Source organism: Schistocerca nitens, chromosome 6 (genome assembly GCF_023898315.1).
Source record: "Schistocerca nitens isolate TAMUIC-IGC-003100 chromosome 6, iqSchNite1.1, whole genome shotgun sequence".
In the NCBI taxonomy this organism is placed as follows: domain Eukaryota; kingdom Metazoa; phylum Arthropoda; class Insecta; order Orthoptera; family Acrididae; genus Schistocerca; species Schistocerca nitens.
In genome coordinates this window covers 713830639-713851153 of record NC_064619.1, presented here as the reverse complement: position 1 = coordinate 713851153, position 20515 = coordinate 713830639, and positions in this window count along the sequence as shown.

Sequence of the window (20515 nt, the reverse complement as noted above, 5' to 3'; positions counted from 1 at the left end):
TCACTTGCAGATTTTCCTAGTTTGAAACAAAATTTGATGTTAACACGCTGTTCTTTCTGTACACTCAACATTTTCCGACGCACAGACAAAACGTCAACTACTTAAAACAGACGCCACGGGCAGACTGAGTGCAGGAGGCAGATGAAACTCGAGCAGTAGGCGGAGCGAGAGTCACGTGACAGGCCACGCGACTTTCAGCCTTATTGCATTCGATTTATTGTTTCACCAGTATTAGTCCGGTTTTTTTCTAGCCACACCTCGTATACCAGTTTTCGGGTCATACATGCTGGTACTGCTTAAAATATCGTCCTTGTTGAAATACAGTTCACATATCTAAAAACAAGCATACAGTTCTCTTTAAAACATATAACGAAAATTAATGAGGTATGAGATTATAAATACGTTCTTCTGTTTACTGTATTTTGTTCAGCTGTACTACATTTCAAGTAACTACGACACACTAACCAAACAAATACAGTGATACTTACAACAGAGTGCTTACTCGGTGTCCAGTCTTGTCTGTGAAAAGCCGATAACCATTTTCGTCTTAAATTCTCGTCAGATGGAAAATAAAATACACTGATTTTAGGTCCATTATCGTAATTGCCCCTGCAATTCGGCATACAACACCTTCGGGGCATCGTAACTGAGTATAGATCAAATAACCACTCACGAACAGCACAAAGTACAATATGGAAACGCTACGAATCACGTGTGTCGGTAGTCGGTACCTAGCTTCTCAGACCCCTACCCGTGACGTCACAGGCTCCTTAGACTCACGATGTGAGGCCTTGTTCCTAGGTGGCGTTGTCGCGGCCCGTCACAGAACACCAATATAGTATAAAAGTGAAAAGACCACGTTATTATACGGAAACACAGAACGACACCAGCGCTACTTGTGGCCTGGCTGTGAACTTCAATCTCTTATGTTTATTTCTAAATACGCGAATTAGATGACAATATTTTTCATTTAATCTTTGAATGTGGGCCGCATAGTGCAGTAATAAAGGTTTTTGAGACATTGCAAAGTAATATATAAAAGAAATCTCAATCAAAAACAAACATTAACTACTCGTAGCTGCAGTTTACATTGTGAAAATTTCCGTAAATTACGACGTCACCATTTGACTGTGAATTTTTTTTGTAAAACTCAATATTGCGATTTTGGCCGTCTGGCCATCGTTATGTGGAAATAAATGAACGTTAGCACATGTCAGACTAATAAATCATCTGATATTGCATGCATATATATATATGATTTTTAGGTTTCCACATATCCTAAAGCACATAATGTCCACTCGCATGACCGGAAGTGGAATAGTAGGTTACACAAATAAATAACTGCACGGCTAAAGGATATCCAAGAGGTCATTTACAAAAAAATCTGTGGTACAAACCAAGGATGTACTGTAAAGTCTACAAAATCCGATTTAATATTTTTTCTGTTGATATATATGGATATTCAGTCATCTGAAATTGAACTTCTGCACAGTTCAAATAAATTTATGAAACACACAAAATACTACTTTACATCAACTGAAAAACAAATTTGGAGCAGAGCAGGTAGACTATGAATGTAGCCAAAACGTTTTTGCCAATGAGACATGCAGAGAAAATGAACTGCACTACATAACATTGTTTTTTTCTTTTTTCCCCAACTTGTCAGTTATTTGGCAACATTCGCCATGTTTAAATATTGAAAGAAGACGCTGTACAACATTTATTTTTAACATTTTTATTTATTTACTTCCTCTTTGAAAACTTTGTTTGGTACACTACTGAAAATGAACACAAATTCCCCTTGACAGCACTTTATTCATTATACTTTTAGAGTCCCATCATCACATCTAGAAAGTGTTATGTTCATGCTGAATTACCAGATTTTGTCATACCAAATCAAAGGCATGATTTTGATACAAGAGCATGTAATTCTCTGCTTTTAACACAACATTTGTATATGTATAGGGAGCTTACTCTAATTGTACACATAATAAACACTGAAATACAAAGTCTCTTAACATGATTTGAACTTCTTTTTAAGTTGTTGCATACACAATTTCCTCTTGTTTTGTAAATTTATTTTCTTTCACATACTTGTATATTATAAATGGAATACTTGTCTTCAGAAGTCTCTCTTCAATGTCATGTTTATTACGAATTGTTGTATGAGACAGATCAAATGTTTTTTTAATTATCATGTGGTCTTGTTGTGTGACCGTGACTGTTTAGATACTCATGCAGCTGATCATGGAGTGCCCTTAGGAAAATCATTACTCTTTCACTTGCATATTTCAAATGAGAATGCTCCTCACTGTTCTCTTTAAATGAGGTAAACAAATGATTTTCAGTCACAACAGAGGAGTAGAGACTGGTATTACACGTTTCACAATCATCTGGTACATCTATGGCTTTTAGTACATAGCCTGCTACACAGGCTAAGGCTTGTTGATCTTTTACAGACTCGATGATACCATCTGAGTAAGAATAAATTACCTCAGGTGTATTAGTGTCATCCATCTCACATTCACTTACATGTTCACTCCTACCACTAGCTGCCAAAAGGTGACACAAACGCTCAAGTGAGTGTAATCATCATTTTCACAGTTACTTACACTCATGGCTTTGAAAGGCAAAGTCATATGATTGCCAACACAAGTCTTCAGAGCTTATACAAACTGAAAACAAGTTGGGTTTGTATTAGAAATACCATGTTGTCTTATACAACAAAAGAAATTTTCTAAGCATCTTGATTGAACGCCTTTAAATTTAAGTACTTAAAGCCAACCACTTTAAAGGTATTCCACAAGAAAATAATAGACTGTAATGTAATCTGTCAACCTTTTATGAAGCTAAACATATTAGTCTTGTTTCTTCCTGTTTTTAAATCTATTATTTGCCAGCTGCATATTTCCCTCAATATGCTATACCACATTTCTAAATGTGGTGAATTTTCTGATACAGCACACCTAAATTGTTTTCCCTCCCTGGTATATTGCTCATTACTGTTGAGTAAATCAAAGAGATTATCTACCTTTTCCACAAACTCAGCTGTGTGTATAGCTTCAGATGGTAATGTGTGAGTAGAAACATATGTTTCAATTGCAGCTGCAACAGTATGGCTTATTTGTGCAGCAGCAACTTTTACCTTCATTTTGACACGGAAATCAGAAAAGTTGAAGTGTTGTGCTTTTAATTTGGGTAGAATTTTTAACCTTTTTTTTATCCAAAAAGAACAATGTACTGATGTACTCAAACTTTGCTGCTTTGTGAGGTTCAAATTGAATTTTATTATCTATCAAAGCATTTCTAGTGTTTCTGAGCAGATGTGGTACATCATAAATGGTAACAATTGGTTGATTATTGACGACAAAATGAAATATACTGGGCTTCAACAAATTTGCTTCACACGGTTGTTTAAGGGCCTTTTGGTTTGTTGCATTCTGGTCACATACAGTACAAATCACTTTGAACCCAATATTCTGTAGTTCACTTATGATGTGAACAATGAGTGATTTCAAATGGGTGTAGTGGAAAGTGGTTGCGGTAAAGTGATATGCTAGAACTTGTTTCCAACTCTGAATGCCTTTCAGCATCAAAACCAATGCTCGACTAGCAGCTACAGGTGAACATCCTAAATGACCCAAGTCCTGATACCCATAGATTAGCTGTTTGTGTGCATCATAGTACATACCATCATCCAGAGACATTTCATCACAAAGTAGAGCACAATACTTGTCATTTTCATGCATATTACTTACTTCCCTTGCTAAAAAGTTTAATAAAGCTGGATTAAGTCATGTATCAAATGGTATGTGGGAAAGCATTCCCTTGAGCAGCCTGACAGATGGAAGGGAGAAGTATGTGGCCAAATATCTGTACAACCTGGGACTACTCTTATAAATAGATAAAGCAAATGCCTTATCTTGTATAGACCACCATACTGCTGTGGGCTGCATATTGGCATTTCTTGACTGACTATTAGTAAAAGTTTTAGTCACGTCATTCAACTCTTCTTCAATTAACTGAAATTTCCTGTCATCATAGAACTCTCTTAGAATTTTCAATTTATTCCTCATTCTGTAGCTGGTTTTTCAATTTACACACTCTGGAAACTGTAATTCTATGCAGTTTATACATTTTGTGTTTTCTTGGAATTAAATCACATTTAGAAACGCCAGATCCCATTACACCTGGACTACTTTCAACATCATAAACTGGTGAGGATAAAAAGCTGTACTCACCATCTGTGCTCTGTAAAGGGGGGACTGCTTGGTTGTATTACTGTAGATTTTGCATTGTGACCTGTCTCATGCACACTTATATTTGCACCCGATGTGGTGAAACCGCCGCCGCCGCAGCCGCCACCACCACCACCACCACCACCACCACCAGTGTAACACAGATGGGTGGGGGGAGGGTGATACAACACCAATTCCATGTGCTTTGGAATAACACCAGGATTTAGCCTGTGTCTAGCACATTTCACAAAATCTGCTTCATGAAAATGATCCTCACACACATAATAATAACTACAGTTGACACCTTCATCTGTGTTACAGATCAATTTCCACTTCTTTAAAGTCTCACTTTTTGGTGCAGCTGGAAATTTATAGAAATGCTTATTCTTGTGTTTGGAATTTGTTTTTACATAATAACTACTCCTGCAGCCGGGAAACTTGCACGAGTATTTCAATCTCAAACTGGATTCTTCTCTACATTGATTAATGTTAAAGAAAACTCAATGTGAAATTAATTTCACTATCAAAAATCATATTAGCTTATGTCTAAATGCAGCTATCCTGTACTTGAAGTATTGATAATTGTTATCATGGCTTGTAATCTGATGTATTGCTACAAAATAGTGAAAAAACAAAACAAAAGAAATTCTCATTTCTACTACAGATATGCACATCACTCAATTTATAACTACGTGAGCGTAGTTGCACTATATTCGACACTACTTCATTAAACAGTGCTATCAGACAGTAGAAACACTGCTTATTGTACCATTTCAGTATATTTCAGCATTTAGATATCATGATAGATAACAAATTCAACTGTACGTTATCAGTAACAGTTACAGCTGTAAATATGTATTACGTTGTGTTGAGCATTAAAGCGCCAGAAGATTTCTACTGCATTGGATATTGCCACAAAAATACGTGTAAATGTCCAACTGCTTGAAGGACCTGCTTTGTGTGACTTCCAAACAAATGTCTTGTTATGTGGGAACACAACCTTTGTGGATACAACAGCAAGAAACACTTTTTACCTGGATAGAGTGTTATGTACTGTACAGAATATTTATTGTTGAAAACGGGAAATAGAACACACTGGAGGCATTATGAATCAATTGTAACACGTCCAATATTTGGTATGTAGTAAACGGCACAATAAATGGTACTTATTCTGTCACTAAGATTACTTCGTGGCAAAAGGGAAGATGAATCAAAGCCAGAATTATATTCCATTACAGGAATCGGAAAGTTGAATACGAAACTATGTCAAAAGCTGCTAGCATGGGATTCTCCATGAAATACAAGGAAATATGAACAGAAATAAGAAATATACTTACCATTTAAGTAAATTGAGCAACGGAAATTGTATTTCTTTGCAGGAACAAATATACAAGAGTCCACAGAACGTAATGTGATGATACAACCTCGTGTACTATATGAAACAAAAGTAAAAACGTAAATACTGAATCATCACACCATCAAATATTACGAATGCATCCAAAAATTAAGCAGAACAATAGCAACATACTTACACTGCAATTTAAACGAAAAATCACGATCACGTTGCTACGATACCAAAACAGTTATGGAAGACTAAGTCATCCAAGTGGCCTGGGACCAAACCAACGTCGTGTTACCGGAAATCCCTATATGAGTTTCACCCCCCCCCCCCCCCCCCCCCTGCGGCCCGCCTCCCGGCGAGTTCTGGCCGTGCATAGCGTAGATGGCCGGACAGAAAAAATACTTACCTGCGGCGAGTGTCCGTTCGCTGCTGCGACCTTAGGGCACGTTGCACCAATACAGAGCATTCCACCCACCTAATTTATATAAATTACACAAATTCAAATAATCACATGCAGCACAAGTTACACCAAACAAAGGAAATAAAACGATTGAAGAAATCGTGTCCACTGTAAACAAAGAAACACTTCAGTTAGTCATTTAATAGTTGTGTACTCTAGAGATCTTCGACAGTAGTCGTTTATATATTCCCAGTTGCAGTGCACACTGAAACAACTTGTACCATATCATCAGCACCAGGGTGTGTACCAACAGTGGACCCCAGACCGCCACACGATGGGTGGCAAATTGTCTTCCTTCAGGAGAAACAATGACCTGGCTGTTGGTTGTCCTTTGTTGATGACCATTTAGTTATCTGTTTAAAGTTGTGATAGGTAGTCCTTTGACCACCATCTCCAGATGTGCGGCTAGCATTGTGGGATGAGCTGCCATCTTGACAACCTGGATTATTTATTTATCGTTTGGCAATACAGACACATAAGAAAGAAACAGACAAATCATTAATATAACAAACGTTAATAATTGCAAACAAACATCACTAATATAACAAACTTTAAGGATTACAAACAAACATAGTCTATTAATATAATCTATCAGCTCTGGAGTTGCAAGCAGGAAGTCGTCGGGATTCCCATTGTAGGCTCTTCTGGAACACTCTTCAATAATGTGGCTGATGGTCTGATTTTCTCCGCAGCCACACTGAGGGGATGGTATTTTACCCCATTTATACAGGGAGTAAGCACATCTGCCATGACGAATTTGAATCCTATTTAGAGTGTACAACGCTTTGCGTGGTAAGTTAAAACCAGGTAGCTTTTGTGTGATGCAAGGCATGTTATGACTTTGCCATGCGTTCCATTTTTCAGACCTAGATTTAGAGTTGGATGCATTGGAGTAATTAAATCTTATTATAATAATTGTTTAGTATACTATTCACCAGATGGCAACTTTGGAAATTTTCTCATCTAAATAGAATCTTGGCTGTGCTATTTACAGCACTTGAAATCAGAAATTGCACTGGTTGTTCATTTCAGTGTACGCTTTTGCAAGGAGAGTTCTAAGGAGGAAGATTTATGAATCTATTAACCATTTATGGACTATTTGTAGCATGTCATTTACCAACCAGAGGTGATGCCTGCCTTGACACTAGTTGACCCAGTGACCTCTTCTAACAGAGCACTAGTCGTGGGACTTTATACAAAGAGAACTAATAATCAACCAGCTGTTTCCTAGCATTCTAATTATGTATTCACAAAAAGGATCATTAATAAGGAAACATTAAACTCTTTTCAACCAGCACTATCTGCAGTAGACTTGACAGGTGGGATTACAAGAAATGACTGTGATTACTGCATTTAAAGAGTTATTTCAGACCATCAAAACCAAATTTGATTATAGCTATCCACAGATGACCAACAAATGTCGCAACACAGGCAAACTCTCTGTGTGGTAAAGTATTATGTCATAACAGACGTGACATTTAAGCACTTTTGAGAATTTCAGCCAGTTCTCTATTACATAGAAACTAAGACTTGCTGTAGCGTGGCACTAAATCCTTGATTTTTGTGCTCATACACAGTAGTAAAATCATGACAAATTACATTTCTTTCTTTGTTGTCTACTGTTAACTCAAATCTTTTACCAAACTCTGATACAGACCAAATATAGTGTTTCAATGTGCAATTCAGTTTCATTTACACAATTAGATAGCACTGAATTATAGAATACAGTTTGAATGGGCCAGGGTAGTGGGATAGCATTATTTTAGTATACCATGATTAACAAAACTCAAAAAATGCATAAGGAAACTTTTATTCACCTTCAACTACATGGACACACACACACCACACACACACACACACACACACACACACAAATTGCATAATGTACAAGAAGCCCTTTATGTGCATTAACACTATTAGGAAAAGGATAGTTTGCTATTCACTGTACAAGCACAATGTAAAGACTGTTACACATTTGGCTTTTGGCCAAAGGCTTCTTCAGAAAAGAAAACACACACAGATTTACACACGCAAGCACACTCCCCGCACACGTGTCCACTATCTGCAGCAGGAGATATTGGTCATGTGTGCTTGCTAGTGTTAATCTGTTTATGTTTTATTCTCTGGAGAAGGCTATGGCCAAAAGCTAAATGTGTAACATTCTTTTATATTTTGCCTGTCTGCAACTCAACATTCCGCCTTTACAGTGAGTAGCAAACTATTTTTTCCTAATATTGTTGATATTCCAACCTGGAGTTTTCTTTTTTTTTGTATTAACAGTTCATCACCCTTCACAAAATCCTTTTCCGCTTTGTGGAAAACAATCTGGCCTGAGATTCAATCTTGGCATTCACGTTTACTGTATTTTCTCGTGAGAAAGAAAAATCTTCATTAAGATTACCAATTATATTCAGACCCTTCAATGCTTTGGCCTTAGTCTCCTGTCGACACCGTGTTCTTTTGCTGAGTGCAACTATAGTTTCACAGTGAGACATCAAATCCAATTCAAATGTGTCCGTAGATTTTTCTGAATCGCCAGAAAGCAATGCTGACACATATTCATTGTCTGCACTAGAGGGCAAGGAACACTGTTCACTGTCGTGGACAGAAACAGACAATAATTTGGCACATGCATGTATATGCTTACAAATGTTAAAATTTAAAATGTTGTCTAAACAGCTGCATTTATACGAATGCACACATATGTTGCAGATGTTACACTTAAGTGAACATTTTCTATCACATATCAGTTCTGAATTTTTTTACAACATACACTTCACAACCAGTGGAAGAAAGCACTTCCCACAACCCTTCACCCCTGCATAAAATCATCCCATTTGTAATCTCTGAGCTACCGTTGAGGCTTGTTTTCACTCTTGACGCCCTATAGCATTGTTTACGTTTTGTGAGTTTCACTAATCCCTCGTATACTTTGTCTCTCACTAAACATAACAAAGCGTTTAACAGTTGCATACCAATGCTGTATGTTGCACTGGCCAACGTCAATGGGAGGGGTCAGCGACTGACCCCATATCCGTCACACTTTATCTATGTAGGATAAATCACATTACTTATGTATTTCCATAATTTTGGCAGATTAGAAGATTAAAATGTTGATTATTATTACTGGGAAAGGGTTTCTGGGACATTTTAGTAAAAAAAAATAAATAGTTTTTTCACATTTATTTGTATTAATTTCACAATTACAAGGATTACTCAGATTCACATTCAGAACACTTTACAATACGAACTACTACTTCTTTCTTGGTGTGTGCGGGGCAGATATACTTCCTGCAAGAAGTGCAAGCCTTCATGTACTTCTGGTCTTTGCTTCTGGCGCATAAGTAACAGCGTCCTTTGGCATATTATGCACGGCTGCATGTGTTGCTTTCCGTTGCGGCTCCGTAACGTTGTTTCCTCTGCTCACGGCACCTTGATTTTGGTTACAGTCATACCCAAAAGTTTATAACGCTGTAGTGTATTTTGAGTGTAGGCCTACAGCATTTTGAGCGCGTCTTTTCATGTTGAGGTCACAAAGTTCACGAGCAAGATCTTTCAGGTACTTCTTTCTTCCAGAACTCTTTGTCGTGAAAATCGTTGTCCATTCCTTGTGTGTATCTTGAAATACAACATATGAATTGTATGCTACAATGTCAATCAAGTTGAAAAACACCGCCATTGGCCATCGACGCGTTGCTCGACGTTGCTGTACGTTCTTACACACTTATCGAATGTATCCAATCCTGACTTTGTAGAATAGGATGATATCTGGCTTCTCTTCCGTCACATTCATATCATGATGTTGGGTTGACAATACTGTAACAACCTTTCATTTCTTAGGCACGTAGCTAACTAAAGTGGCATCATCACTAAAGGCAAATCGGATTGTTCCATGTGTAGCTTTTTTTAGAGAAATATCGCGTTTGTCACTTCGAATAGTACCGACTGTAGTTATTTTCACTTTCAACAGATCAGATACGAGTGGAAAGGTAGTGAACTTTCTGCCCACGGTAACATTTCTTCCAGATCGTTTCAAGTTAGACATTTCAATCAATCTTCTAACTATTTCAGTGCCACGGTTATGGTTCCTCTCATCAGCGTGCTTTCCAGCGTAGGGATCCGCAGCGAAGCAGTATTTTGTATCTGAATCGCATAACAGGTTCACCTCTATTCCATATTTTCCTGGTTTTGTTGGAATATATAGCCCGAATGGTCAACGCCCATGGAAGGAATTTACGAACTATCATGTTCCATATATCCCTGATAGGAGCAAATTTGTCGGTCTGTTTTCTAGCTGCTTGATTTAGAGCATCATCAAAACGCCAGCACTTCAGTAATTGCCTCAGTCTATGCTCCAAAAATGAAGCTCCGTACATCGGAAAGTTTTCTTTACTAAATATATCACGTAAACCGTCCTTGTTCTGTCTATGGACTCCACAGTTCAATAGAATTCCAATTGCTGACACAATTTCTTCCCTTTCAAATGCTTTCGAATTTTTTATGAAAATATCTTCAGATGATCCCCTAAGATTTCCAAGCTTTTGATTGGTACACGTCAAAATGTTATCCAGGATGTTATCATCGAAGTACATGAGAAAAGCTTTACCTGGTGTATCAGGTTTTATCCCTGGCTTAGTTCCTTTCCGGGTTCACATTGCGTTAACAACAGACCTCCTCCTTTGATTTACGTAAGGCCTTCTCTTCCATATCATACTTGACGGGGCCACCATGTCTTTTTCAAGTTGACCAATTTGTGCTTTCGGCCTGGGTCGTCTTCTTGTTGGTTGAATATCTATAAAAATATGAAAACAGAACCGAACACTAGCAAACGAAGCACTCTACCTAGACACACATCCCAATATACTCCAAAATATCTGCAAAAAGTAATAAAAATCAATACTTAACCTGTTCACTTTCATCGAACTCGCTGCTGTCAGAAACTACTTGATCTGGAATTTCCATGACTACATCTTCAGTTTCACTGCTTGAGCTTTCGGATGGTTCACCACTAAATTCATTGTCTGAACTCTCAAGCAAATTTCTAATTTCGTCATCTGTCAATTTCATCTTCTTGTACATTCTGTCAAATGCCACAAAGATATTACCTTCCACTCACCACACTGTTTACCGGTTGACTGCGAATGGTGATTGTTGACCTTCTACAGCTTCAATTATAACAATCGCTATAACTCAACAATGAGTGTAAACCAAAAGCTGTTCTTATTGTCGATTGTAGCAATTATAATTACGATAAATATCATGTACTTATTAAATAAACTACTGAACACGACAGGGCTTTTAGCCTAAAAACTTCGTTGGGGTAAGTTACTGACCCCCCCCCCCACCCCCCCACCCAATTGGTATGCAACTGTTAATGACTTGTCCAGCCTTCTGCACTTTTTCCCTGCTAGGTAACTGTATTTCATTACTTTATGTAGGGACTCAAAGTAATTGTTTGTATTAATGCCCAATCGGTGCCTAAAGCAATACACCCACTTCTCCACTCGCCGGCAGTACATCTTAAGAAAGTACCTACCAAATTCTGCAATACCTGGATCGTTCAGTAAGTCTTCCAGCACTTTCTCCAGACTACACTAAAAACATGTATATCCAGTTCAGTCTGAAGTTGCTTTAGTGAACTAAACACTGCTGATTTTTTTCTCACTACCCCCAGCAATTCTCCTTTAATTCTGAGACCATTTCCTTTGTATATCCCAAGAACACAGCAACTGGGTTGGCACAGGTCCCATTACTGCTGACCATGCATTATAAAATGCTGGTGCATCGTCAGACATAAACACGTTGGTCTTTACAGTGCCTACCCTTTCTCTCACACATTTGAAATAAAAAGACAGTAAGTACATGTCTCCCCTATTTGAAAAACAAAATGCAACTGGCATTCGAGCACCATATCTATCAACAATGACAATAGTAAAAAGTTGAAAGTCGTGTGCAGTCATGCCATGAGTGCCCTCCACACATATTTTATCTTCTCTATACTTTAGAAGCTGTTCAGCCTGAGAGTCTGTCATTATAATAAGAATCAAGTCTTTTTCTTGAGAATTAGGATCCACTTGTTTTTACTGCTTGAAATACAGTACTGGGTTGTCACTTTGTCTCTCTCATTTCTTCAACCCACAATTTCACCCTCACTGCATCATTTTCATGCTTCTTCGTTGCATAACCTATGTCAAAATCCCTTTTTATTTTATGCAAATCTTTTTTCTCAAGGAGATGGATTGTCTCCAAACTTGTAGTGATTGGTGCACTTCGCACATCTTGTAGAACTCTTCCAACAGGAACACCCTGTGACAGCCGTCCTGAAAAAAGGAAATAAAAATGAAGCACATTGCTAGGCCCTACATGTCTGTTCACACAAATGAATTTGATAATGTCATATTTAATGTACGTAAGTGTCACATTATCAATTTTACCTGCCAACTCTGTCCTCTCGTTCCTATGCAGAAATGTTCTTCCAACATCTTGGGTGTGTCCCATATGTTCTGGAAAAAAATTTAAGCAGCGTTTGTCGTCTGTTATCGTCACTTGCATGTTGGATGGACAAGTACTGCCTATTTTATTCGTGCGCATACTTTTGACACACCTGGCACCTATTCCTTTAGGACTGAAATTGAAAGAGCGATGTCAGTGGTAATATCGGGCACGTTTTTCTAGTCCCTTCTGCTCCGAACAATTCATTACATACCGCAAGACCGCTACGGTCGCAGGTTCGAATCCTGCCTCGGGCATGGAAGTTTGTGATGTCCTTAGGTTAGTTAGGTTTAACTAGTTCTAAGTTCTAGGGGACTAATGACCTCAGCAGTTGAGTCCCATAGTGCTCAGAGCCATTTGAACCATTTTTTGAATTCATTACATAATGAACATGGTGTAGTTGTTCGTGAGAAATTTTCCACTCTTCAAAGTCTAAAAAGAATGTAAAGGCAGTATTTTTAAGTGCTCTTACACTTTTAAATCCTGGTCGTCTACAACGATGAGTCTTTTCATATTTCGTGACCTCTGGTATGTGAATAGCACTGCTCTTTCGTTTAGCATCACTCGGAATTGGTGCTCGAAGATTTTTTCTTTTGAAGGAGATGGATGCAGTATCCACTTCTTTATCATCATCTGTAGATTCGTCATTAATATCAGATGTACCATTTCCCGAATGGACAAGCCACTCTGATACCTCAATTTTAAATTGTGGATAGTTCATCGTATTTTTCCTTCTTTTCTTCAGTGCATCACAGTCTCTCCTGTACTCTATCCATGCTGCAGCACAAGCAAAATCAGAGATGGAGGATCGTTCGCACGGTCCAGCATGTCGACCCCACGCATATTTTCATTATATTTTTTGATAGCAAGAGGCCTGCTGATATTTACATATTGTTTGTCTTACTTTGACCAACGCCTGCTCCGTCCTAGAGGCAATTTTCCTCTGCAGATGAGGCAACAATTACAGATTTGTTGTCATGCCATTTAATAATGGCAATTTGTCCATCACCACGAACAGACTGATCAACTGCACCCGACCTGCCTTTTTCATTTTTGCATCCGACTGAAGATCGCTCGCGCTTGGAACTTTACAAGACTGTATTGTCCCTGTAGCCTGACAGCCTCTGTCTGAGTGTAGACAGTCTATGAGCTTAACTGACGTAAAGTATCGGTCCATATAAATTATAGACCCTTCAGGTAGTGTAGTTTCCAGTCTCATTACTACCTTTCCACCAATGTTCAAGTAATCCTTGCAGGTGGGCTGCATGAAGCCCTCATCATCGATTGTTGGTGGAAGGGTGCTGGATCCCTTCCGTGACGCCTTCCGCTGAGTGCAGAGGGTTGGTGTGCCATTATACGTGCCAGTGGCGCATCTCTCGGTGTTGGTTGCCGCGCTAGAGGCAGCTGGCCGCTTGCGCTAGTGCTTCCCCCCCGCCATCGTTTCGGCCGCCGAGTTGGGGCCTGGGATAATGTCTATCAGGAAGGCGAGCCGCCTTTCTGCTTCTGGCGTCTGGGCTGGACCTGCTACAGGTGTTGTCCCATGCGAAATTGTGTCGGCTGGTGCAGTAGCCGACGTTTCCGTTTCGCCTCGCGGCTGCGGAACGGACGACATTGGTGCGCCTGAAGCCTAAGTTACGGCCGCGCTGGTCACGGAGGAGGCGAAGGACGGGGCCGGTGGGCCTCCTACGTCAAGTACGCGGGCTACAGCGTGCAGGGGCTGGCCCCCAACCACCGAAAGTTCGCGCCTGCCCTTCTGTGTAACGCCAATCCTTTTGGACCGGTCAGTCGTAGGTAGCCGGCGGGTAGCGGCCGCCGAAGAGGCAAGCTCCGCCGAACAGCCGTCCGCCAAACCACTCGCCGCCTCAGCCAAGACTGACGTCGCATAACGACTGCGTCGGCCCATATTGCTGTCCATATCGTCCAAGAACGTCTATTGACCTGCTGTTGTTGGAGGGGGGAGGGGGTGGATGGTGCCACACCCTTGTCTTCTTCACAGTGGATCACAGCTCGGAATGCGCCGGGCTGCTTAACAATTCACGGAACTTTCTGTTCCGGTGTGTTTTAGGGTGCGTCGATGACGCCTTTCCTACTTCTTCCATGGTTTGGATTTCTTGGTCTTCTCGGTTGGAATCCTCATCTGGGTTGCGTAGCTGCTATTTGATCTTTCCTGGTGTTGTGGCGTTCTGTGTTACGCCAGCAACAGGTCTGGCCATCTTGTGGTCGGGTGCCAGTGGACTTGGTTGCCCAAGCTGCGGATGAGAGCGTTGTCCGACGTTCGCGTGGCCGCGTAAAAACGTCGCGCCGCTTGCGGGAATCAGTCTTTCAGCTGTGGGAGTCCTACCGTTCTGTGGAGTTCTCCGGTGCTGAAGTCTCGTGGTAGGTGAAGCGCTAACCTAAGCTCCTTGTTTATAATCGACGAGTCGGCCGCGTTGCCCCACACCACAGCAGCGTACTCCAGCACTAGCCTGATTAGTGTCACGTACAGAGTGTTGCCGCAGTGTGGGCGCAGGGTCGTCTCTGGTTATAATAAGCGCAATGTGCCTAGCGCTTATTTCCCTGATGTGCGCCTTCCGCGTCAGGCGCCGGTCCAGAGTGACGTCTAGCATCGGGTGTTTGTCCATGGGATGGGGCCTCCCATGATGCTGACTGGTTGCATGTCCACAAGAATTTTCTTATGCATGAAAATAACCGCCTGGCTTTTGACTGCGTTAAACTTGAGCCGCCATTTGGTGGCCCAAGCTCTCAGGACGTTGCAAGCCGATTGCAGGTCGCGACGCATTAACCTGGCGATGATGCTGCGTCCATATGATGCCGTGTCGTCCGCGTAGAGCGCAACGGGCACGCCCTGCCTCTTCGGGACATCGGCGGTGTAAAGTGGGTAAAGCAAGGAGCCGAGGACGGACCCTTGCAGTAGGGTTGTGACAATTTTCATTTCATTCCCTATATTGTTGTTACTATGCGAGTTAGATGGAGTAAAAATGTTTTTTATAGTACAGTGTACATTTATTTGTCTAAATGAAAATATTAAAATTTTGTCGCTAGTTGCAGTGGTTATCTCACAGGAGCAAATTAGAAAAAAAAATGAAAAATGTCACAACCGACCACACCCCAGGGGCGGTTGTGACAGTACCTGGGGTCGGTAGTGATACGTTAAATATTGCATCAAAATAATATAAAATCAGTTTTATTGCAACTAATATCTAACATAATAGCAACATAATCTTCTTCTGTAAAAATTTAACTTTTATGCAACAAAAGAAATATAATCTTGGAATACTTTAATAGCTTGTAATTACTAAGGAACTCTAGCATCTATAGCTGTTATTATAACAGTCATCATATTACAATCAACAAAAGAATTTAACTAAAATATCAAACTATACAATATAATAAATGTGTTGAAATACAAAACATATAAATAAATAGGCATTATAAAAACCAGTGAAACAAAAATCTGAAAATGTCTTATTCAAGGAAAATCTAAGCATTTGTGTAAATATGATCACAAAAAAAAAACAAAGAACAGTAGAAATATAAGGTTGATTCTTCGTTCTAAAAGTGCAAAAGTACGACACTGAGATCTAGTCTGACTCATCACAATTTCGACAAATGTAAAACCGACTGCCACCTGCGCACTCCAAGTGAGACCAGAGCTCACATTTTCCTTGACATTTTATCCATTTTTCGCCACGCCTACTTTTTTAATATGGGCCTAAGCAAACCAGACAGAAATAATCTTCTTCATCCGATGACGATGGTGGTATCTTCCTTTTCTTCGCTTTGTTTTTTCCTTTTCCCTTATTTATTCCTCTTGATTCAGTAAGATGTTTCTTTACCTGCTGAGCCTTCAATCGTTTTTCCTTTTCGTCATATTCTTGCCTAACTGCCTCTTTTTCAGGCGTGTCTGTATAAATGGTTGACTTTTTGTTTCTGGAACCTCTTGTTTTTCTTTGCGGAACCTTAGGAAAAGGCCGAACAATTTCAGGCGAGAAAACAGGCGGAGTGGCTGAGAATGCAGTTAGCTCAATACTACTTGAACTTGGGATTGAAGATTCGCATAATAAAGAAGCTGAAAGTGGCTCCAATTCATCATAGCGTTCAGGATTGTTCCCTCCAAAGTCAGGTCTTTCTATTTCAGACGATGGTGAAAAGCCAAATTCTTGTGTTAAAAACTGTGGTATTTCATTGTTAACTCCAGCATTGTTTTTCCCAGTCTCAGGGTTCGGTGTGTGCATTTCAAGAGATTGTGTTGCACAAGTGTTCTTTTCTGTGTCAGGGTTTGCTCTGTCTGTAACAAAGGAAGATGCAAAGTCAGTTTCTTGAAATACATTACGATTATAGGGGTGAATACCAGTTTTGCAAAAACCAGCCTGAATGTTCGATTGTGTGAAAGCCAGAGGCATAGCAGTTTTGATAATACCTGGTATATCGTAGATTGTCATTGTTTTTCCAGGGTGACTCCGCATCCAGCCATCACAAGCAGTATTTATAGCTTTCTTGAAGGGTCCGAACACAGATCTATCCAAGGGTTGAAGTTTGTGTGAACAGTGTGGAGGAAATGAAAGCAATGTGATTCCATTTTCTTTACAAAAATCCAGTGTGTTGATGTGGATGTATGAGGAATGGTTATCCAGCAGTAGCAACACTTTATGCGTTTGAGAAGCATTAGAGAATTTCTTAATGTTGGAGAAATACTAAGAACGATTCATCTTGCATCCGTCCTGAAGGATGTGCAGTCCCAATTGATCCTACAGGCCCATCCCTAACAAAATGATCACGATAACGAACCCGTGGAAATACAAATAGAGGAGGCATAGTATTCCCCAAGGCATTTACTGCAAAAGCAACTGTGACTAATGTGCCTCGCTTAGCCGAAGTAAGAGCTCCCACTAGGCGTACCCCACGTCTTGTTACTACCTTGTCAGGCTTTTGGACAGTAGTGACGCCTGTTTAATCAACATTGTATACATCCTGTTGTTCATATTTCTGTCTGTCCATAACAGTTTGCAAATTGTCATAAAAAGCTTTTACATTTGTTTTATTAAAGCTCGTTGCTTTTGAAAGGCTAGTTGCTTGAGCTACGCGAACAGAGAGTGAAGGATTTCTATTCATGAATGAACGAAACCATTCCTCGCCAGCCATCTCATTCTCGAGCCAAGTAGCAGGTCGCTTCAGATTGTATTGGGACATGTTGGCGTCGTTATAGGAAGCCCTTTGTCATTCTCCAGGGTGTTCCGTCTTCTGTTCGGAGAGTGGCAATTTTACCAGCCCAGTCGTGGTTTCGATGGTTTGCGATCCCGTATTTAATTTTATTATTGTTATGGGACTTAACTGCTAAGGTCGTCAGTCCCTAAGCTTACACACTATCTATATCCGAATACCGCTCCAGCTACTGACGGGTCTGGGTGCTGATGAGTCCTCTCTATTTGGCTCGGTCCTCCCACCACTTTTCTTCCTCCACTTGCTGCCAGGTCACACCTCTCCTTTCCACAGATATTCTCACTCCCATTTCCACCGTGTTCTTGGGCGCCCTCTAGGTCTTTTCCCATCCATCTTTAGTTCTTGCATAATTTTGGGGAGTCTCTGCCTATGCATCCTCTTAACATGCCCAAACCATCTTAATCTCTTTCTTTCAATTTCTTCTCTCATACTTTCTTGTTTGAGGTCCTTTCTAATCTCTACATTCCTTACTCTGTCCATTCTTGTTTTTCCCTTAACTGCTCTGAGAAATTTCATTTCCCCTGCTTGCAGTCTGCTCCAGTCCCTTTCTGTCATTGTCCATGTTTCTCCACCATGGGTGACAATAGGGATGTAATAATTCTTATACATAAGGAGTTTTGCTCTTTCTGAATTTTCATTATTCCAAATCAGGTGTTTTATTGTTTGGTAGAAATCGCCTCCCATCTGTAACCTCCTATTAATTTCGTTAGTTATTCTTCCATCCCTAGATATTTCACTCCCTAAATAAGTAAAACTTTCTACCACTTTGAGGGGTTCTCCATTCAAGGTAATATTTCCGTTGATTCCTTTCTCTCTACCAAATACCATTACTTCACTCTTATCTTTATTTATTTTTAATCCATACATTATCATTATTTCCTTCCACGCATCAAGCTGTAACTGTACATCTACTTAACCTAAATCATCCTAAGGACAAACACACACACCCATGCCCGAGGGAGGACTCGAACCTCCGCCGGGACCAGCCGCACAGTCCATGACCGTATTTAATTTCACGACGCATTCTGTTGATTCTGGCCTTCGTTGCCGGCTGTCGTGTGACCTACCACTCTCGAAACAGGCGGTTCTTCTGCCGGATGGCCTGGGGGATGTCGGTGGGAGCTGCTTGGAGTGTTCCAGTTGTAGTCTTCTTTCTCGCGGTGTGGCGGCTGCTGCTGCTGCTGCTGCTGCTTCATGCGTCATATGCGTGAATGCGACAAAGGCCGCATCGGCGCCCTCGGCCTCTGGGTCAGGCAATGCGGCCAGTGTCTCTTGTAGGTGATCCCAGAAGTGGTCCCAGTCGACGCTGCAGCACTGCTTGCGGCCCTCCAGTGGTGCGACTCCGTCAGTGGCGAGATCGAAGATCGCAGGCAGGTGATCTGACGGCATTGCCACGCGTGTCGAAACGATGGCGTCGTGTGCGGCACCCTTAATGATAGCGACGTCCAGGTCGTCGGCGCGGCCGCTTTTGGGATAGTGTGTGGGGTGAAAGGCCCCAGCACTATCGCGTCGTGTTGTTGGGCCACTCGCAGTAGTCTCTTTCCACTAGTCGTCGTCACCCGGGAGTTCCACTCCTGATGTTTGGCGTTGAACTTGCCGCCAGTGAATAAGTGGCCACGCAGCGACAACAGCGTGTGCAAGCCTAGAGGTCGCAGCAGCCGTCCTGGTTGTCGATATGCAGCCACAAACTTCACCTAGCCCACTTCACCTTGACCACAACACCTCATGCACCTGGAAGGGACGCCCGCACCTGCACTCCTGGTTTCAGCCAGGTTTCCGTGACGAGGCAGACGTCCACGGCCTCGTCACGCAGAAACTGCCGAAACTCGCCGCTTCGTCTCTGATGCTGTTTACATTCAGATAGAAACGGTTAGCCCCAGTGTGGGCATATTAGCCATGATGTGGGGCAGGGTCTGCACGTGTGGTGGTGGCCTGGTTGGCCGCAATCAGGGCAGATTCGATCATCTGCGGAAGCTGTAGGATGAGCCCTTAAATTCTTACAGCATCTCGCACAGCTCGGCAGCTTCACTGGGCGCAGCTGGTGTCTCCGTCGTCTGCGTCGGTGGAGGCAGGGCTTGCTCGGCGGGCGACGAGGCGGCGGGGTCGTTGTTTGGCAGCCCTCCGCGTTTACCGCGCCTATTTTCTGCCCTGGTTGGCGCAGACTCTGGTGCTGGCGCTGCGCCAGCTGCTCTCTCCTCCTTCCGCGCCCTTGGACGTAAGGGGGGGGGGGGGGGGGTCGTCTCCGTTCAGGTCTCGTCGGTGCCGCGGGTGTGGCGGCAGCCGCCGCGAAAGTTTTGCCCGCTTGCACAGGCCTGGAGGGCGCAGGTCGCGCGCTGGCTGCTGCTCTCTTGAAGGCCTTGCAGGCCCTGTAGTTCGCAACATGCGCCTCTTTGCAGTTCCAGCAGGTCGGCGCGTCCTTTCCGGGGAGCGGTCATTCCCTACTGGAGTGGCTTCCCGCACATTTCACGCAGCGCGGCATCATCTGGCACTACTTTGCTATATGGTCGATGCCTTGGCAGTTGAAGCACTGTGGAGGTCCTTTTCTGCGCCGCAATTTCTCCACAGTGACTTCAACACTGCCCACCCTCTTTTCCTGGAAGATCTTCCTATGAATAGGGTTGTCATCCAGGGCAGCGAGGAAGAGCATCATGTCATTGTTACTTCTGGCTGATTTCATCCGCGATGTGCTGTGGATGACGTAACCCTTCTCTTCGAGTAGTTCTCGTAGGTAGACGGGATCCATGTTGTATGACAGTTTTCGGA